Source organism: Lathyrus oleraceus, chromosome 5 (genome assembly GCF_024323335.1).
Source record: "Lathyrus oleraceus cultivar Zhongwan6 chromosome 5, CAAS_Psat_ZW6_1.0, whole genome shotgun sequence".
Classification (NCBI taxonomy): domain Eukaryota; kingdom Viridiplantae; phylum Streptophyta; class Magnoliopsida; order Fabales; family Fabaceae; genus Lathyrus; species Lathyrus oleraceus.
The window spans coordinates 141,899,288-141,905,459 of record NC_066583.1 but is presented as its reverse complement, the minus strand read 5'-3'; positions in this window follow the sequence as shown (position 1 = coordinate 141,905,459).

Here is a 6,172-nt window from a genome sequence, read left to right as displayed (position 1 = left end):
AAGCATATCATCAATCTCTTGAGAAGACAAAATCTTCTCCAAGCCACTGAACGGTAACTGGTCAAGAATAGGTATACCCACATGATAAGCATATTCCTCAAGTGTAGGCAAAAGCTGGAAATCCGGAAAAGTGAAGCACCGATACAGAGGATCGTAGAACTACACCAACACAATCATCAGACCTTCATCCATTTTGGTAGAAAGAATAGACAGAAGTTTTCCATGGCGAGCTTTGAACTCCAAGGGCTCTAATACATAAGATGTCAAACTCCTTAACTCTTTCAAGTCGGGTTGTCTAAAACTGTACTTCTTCGTATTGCTTCTTTGCTTATCCATGTCTGAAAATTTGCAAATAGACCTCTTAAGTTCCTTGAAAAGTTTTATTGTTGATGATATGGATGCAAATGAATGCATGAATGCATGGATGCAAAAATTACACTCAAGGATCAAGTAAGTCACACCACACAAAGGTCACGGGATGGCTCACGTCATCGTCAATATCAATCATCCATTTTGGTGGATTACAGTTTACACCTTATAAACACCCAAGTTCCATTGATATTGAGGATATACGAGAACAGATCGACCGCGAATCACGGGTTTGTTGTAAGTCACGAGCATGGAGTCTCGGTTAGGAACAACCCAATGGGAGTGTACTATGGTTAAACCTGTCAATCATGTTCTAAAAAGGTTCCCATAGTCATCATCTCATCTTTCGGATATTATCGGATAAAACGACTACTCGTATTCCAAAAATATTCTCAAGAGAGACTCTTATGAGTGTAGTATCGCGTAACAATCGCCTCAAGTCTCACACTTGCACGACCTTCACACTACGTCCTAAAATAGGCCAAGATGGGCTAGGTATCTAAGGTCCTTGGCTTCTAAGGTTTATGTTGGAAAGAGTAATGCCTAACCACGACTACTCGTGTGACATTATTGATCCCAACAAGACCTCCACCAAGTGAATGGACTTGCAAGTTAACTTGTTAAGGAATAACTCCACACAAGTCAACAAGACTATGCCATTCTCCTATCATAAGTGCACTCGAGTTCGGGTATAGAACTCATCTCACAAGAAACCACCAAGCATACAAGCAATTCATACATTACAAACAATACAGTCATCCTAAATTTGCACAAAAATATGTCACCAATAAATATACACATATAACACACATAAGCAAAAAGTAGGCTAAACCCACTGGAGAATATTTTCCCAGCAGAGTCTCCACTTTTTTGTAGCGGGGTTTTCGTTACCTTTAGGTTTATTGACTAAACCAAAAGTAAACATACAATTCGAGTCGCCACCGCACTTTTATTTATCTAAAGGAAAGACTAAAAAGCGAACAAAGGCCAAGGTAAGAAGTTTTTCAAGTCAAAAACTAATAAAAATGTCAGAGATCTAGGTAAGGGGGTTGGTTACGAAACGGGAAGGTTTTACGCACCCAAAACATCCTTAGTACTCTAAGGGAACCCTTTTTGCAAATATGTGTTGCAGGTTGGTATTTGTGAAAATATTTGTACAAAAGATTGGAGGGATGAGAAGAGAATAAATTATATTTACAAATTTATTGTTTGAATGGATGAATCCATTGCCTATGTACCATCACAAAGGAGGATCAAAACCTCGTAGTTCGGGGTAAAAATCTCAAAGATTGGTGAATTGATTTGAATCAAAAAGCCTTAAGGTATTTTGTTATCAAAGGGAGAAAACTCAACCTAACCCTATAATAAGCATGGAAGGCTTATAATCCAACACTAAGGATGAGGTGAGATTTACATCAACCACTAGGATAACTCAAACCTATGACTAATGTTTTGAAAAGTTTTAACAAGTGGCCATTGGAACCACAAAAACAAATTGAAGTGAGTTATATTTACAAGTTAGATTTATTTACAAAATGAAGTCAAATTTGGATTAATATTTATTCACTATGAGTATTGTTGAAAATGGTTTTGACAAGTCAAAGGCTTAAGGCCTAGGTTTCTAATTTTGAAACAAATTCAAAGTTTGAAGAAAATGATTTTTGGCTTGGGTTAGAGTGGGGAGAAGAAGAGAAAGGCTAGTCCTAAAGCATATAAAGATAAGAGGGGAAAGATAAACCCTTGGAGTTCCTTTTCTTGAAGTCATAGAGATGACTCAAGATTCTCCTTTCCTTTGGACTTAGCACACACAAACAAGCAATCAAACAATTTGAATTCAAGCTCCTAGGATCTCCAATTGACTTGTCTCTTAACTTGGCTATTCATGACAATGGTCCTCTTTATTATCTCAAGATGGAATGCCTATTGTAACACCCTTCTAAATACCCCAAAATATTTAATTAAAATAATAACATATCAATCAGAGTAATTATGCCCCGAAGGGTGTCACACAATCATTTCACAACAATTATCAAATCATCCTGTCATGCTCAGTTATTAAATCAAAATAAGACTCTTTTGCATAATTCGCAGCGGGTACAAAACATCGACATTCAAATCATGTACTACATTACATGTAAAGTTGAATCAACAACTAAATTAAAACATAGTCAAACATTCCCTCCCGATGTTACATCTACCAGAGCATGACCCACTAAGGACGACACTAGACTCCATAGCACTAGCTTCTACTCAACTCACTGCTCGTTACCTGAAAAGTAGATGTAAGGGTGAGTTTCTCAATCAATATAATAAGCATTATACAACATTATGTAATGTTAAGTAAATACACATTTGTTCACCCTAACCAGACTACACACTCAGCAACGGCAGTACCAACTCAACATCATACCCAACAATAACATATATCATATGTATAATCTCAAACCATACTCAATCATCAACAACACAACACATAATAACCATATAATACTGGAATACATCCATTCATATTATATGCCATACATTCATTATGCGATGAGACTCAACATATGCGGTACCGACTATTCTTGAACATACAGTTCAAGCTCACCGATCAAATCCAGATACGGCTACTAAGCTCACTAGTCCCACTCATTTGAGATCTAATGACTCACTCACCAATTCCTCACCATGGGAATTAGCTACAGCCCCGAAGGCTAGACTATGCACACTAATCATCTAGCATGCAGACATCAACAACAACCCACCATGGTTCACTCACTAATTCCTCACCATGGGAATTAGCTACAGCCCCGAAGGCTAGAATAAGCATGCTAATCACCTAGCAATGCAACAACAACAACAACAATTCAAGAATAGACATAAGCTCACACTCTAAGCCATAAAACAGTCTATTCACAAATGCATACATAACTGATACATTCACAGCATCATGCTTATCATCACACATCATTAATACATTTTATCACAAAAGCATATCACATCATGCCACATAATCAAATACAGTATTAGCACATTCTACTAATACCTATACTACTCAAAACAACGGGAAATGATCCCTGCTACATCATACATCAGCTAAGTACCTCACTCAGCCTAAACAACCAAAAACTGCACAACAACAGCACAGAAAAATCACAATTCTGCCCATACGCGTATTGTCTATGCCCATACGCGTATTGCCCACGCCTGACCAAATCGATACGCGTAATGCCCACTCTCATACGCGTATTGCGCATTTCCTCGCCCAACCCATACGCGTATCACCTGTCTCATACGCGTATGCTACGCGTAACAATCCCCCATTACGCGTACCAACAGAGACCAATTTACGTTCAAAATATCCTCTTCTTCACCCATACGCGTAAGGCTTCCTCCATACGCGTACCAGCCATCTCATACGCGTATTGCCTAGTGCCATACGCGTATGACTAGAAACCAGAACTCTCAGATCTGCAATGGCTTTCTCTGCTACGAGATCTATCCAATTCAACCTTCTACAGTCCAAATTCTACACAGAAATCGTTCATATTTTCAACACAATTCATATCTCATTCGATTACACAAAATCTGACACTTTTACATCTAATTCCTACGAATTCTTTCTCAATTATACCCCAATTTCGTTTGTCCAAAAAGTTCACAAATTCATCATGCATCAATCCAATCAGAGGTAAAACAATGGTTATCACTACCCAGTACATATTATCCCATAATACCCATTAATCGATGATAAACCCCCCTTACCTGAGTTAATCCGGCAGTCTCTGAGCTCCAAGCTTTCCTTTCCTTCAACCTTCGTTCTCTGGCTTTTTGCCCTTTTCCCTTTTCTGCCTCTTTCCCCTTTTCACGTGAAAATAACCTTTTTACCAAAAATGGGATTTTTCTCAATTCCAATTTATTTTATTCCAATAAATAATTATCCCAATAATTATTATTCCAAAATAATAATAATAATAATTCAATTATCTAATTAAATTAATAAATATATTATTAACTTAATTTAAATAATTACCATATTATTATCGGGGTGTTACAACTCTCCCCCACTAAAAGAGTTTTCGTCCTCGAAAACATACCTCAAGCGAACAACTCTGGGTAAGACTCCTTCATCTTACTCTCCAGTTCCCAAGTCACATTGCCACCTGCTGGTCCTCCCCAAGCTACCTTCACCAAGGCGATCTCTTTACCCCGCAACTGCTTCAACTCTCGATCCTCGATCCTCATAGGTGATGTTTCAACAGTCAGGTTATCTCTCACCTGTACATCATCTACTTGGACTACATGTGACGGATCATGAATGTACCTCCTCAACTGAGACACATGAAAAACCTCATGCAAATTCGCAAGCGACGGCGGTAAAGCGATACGATAGGCTACCTCTCCTATCCTCTCCAAAATCTGATAAGGACCAATAAATCGAGGTGTCAACTTCTTCGACTTCAAAGCTCGACCAACCCCAGTTATCGGAGTAACACGAAGAAACACATGATCTCCCTCTTGGAACTCAAGTGACTTCCTCCTCTTGTCGTGATAACTCTTCTGACGACTCTGAACAATTCTCATCTTCTCCTGGATCATCTTAATCTTTTCTGTAGTCTGCTGAACAATCTCTGGTCCAACCACAGCACTCTCACCGGATTCATACCAACATAAAGGTGTCCGACATCTCCTACCATACAAAGCTTCAAACGGTGCCATACCAATGCTCGAATGAAAACTATTGTTGTAGGTAAACTCAATCAAAGGCAAATAACAATCCCAAGCACCTCCTTTTTCCAAAACACAAGCCCTCAAAAGATCCTCTAGTGACTGAATCGTCCTCTCCGTCTGACCATCAGTCTGCGGATGATATGCAGAACTCAATCTCAGCTTAGTTCCCAAAGCTCTCTGCAAACCTTCCCAAAATTTCGATGTAAATCTAGGATCTCTATCCGAAACAATACTCGACGGAATACCATGCAAACTTACAATCTTCTCAATATACAACTCAGCTAGCCTCTCTAACGGATAATCCATTCTGATCGGAATGAAATGAGCCGATTTTGTCAACCTGTCAACAATCACCCAAATGGCTTCAAAATTCTTATTTGTCCTCGGCAACCCGGAAACAAAATCCATACTGATACTATCCCACTTCCACTCTGGAATAGCCAACGGTTGCATTAGCCCAGACGGCTTCTGATGCTCAATCTTTGACTTCTGACAAGTCAAACAGGAATAAACAAAACTCGCAATTTCTCTTTTCATTCCCGGCCACCAAAATAACTTCTTCAAATCATGATACATCTTTGTAGCTCCAGGATGAATACTCAAGCCACTACGATGTCCTTCCTCCAGAATACTCTTCTTAAGTTCGGTAACATCCGGAATACACACCCGATTACCAAATTTCAAAACGCCATTCTCATCAACTCTGAATTCACCACCTTGACCTTGATTCACTAGAGTCAACTTATCAACCAAAAGCATATCGGATTTCTGACCCTCTCTGATCTCCTCCAAAATATTATTCGTCAACTTCAGCATTCCCAATTTAACACTATTGTGAGTACTCTCACACACCAAACTCAAATCTCTAAACTGCTCAATTAAATCCAACTCTTTAACCATTAACATAGACATATGCAACGATTTCCGGCTCAACGCATCAGCTACTACATTTGCTTTACCCGGATGGTAATTCAACCCAAAGTCATAATCCTTCAGAAATTCTAACCATCTCCTCTGTCTCATATTCAGCTCTTTCTGATCAAACAAATACTTTAAACTTTTATGGTCACTGAAAACTTCAAATCTTGAC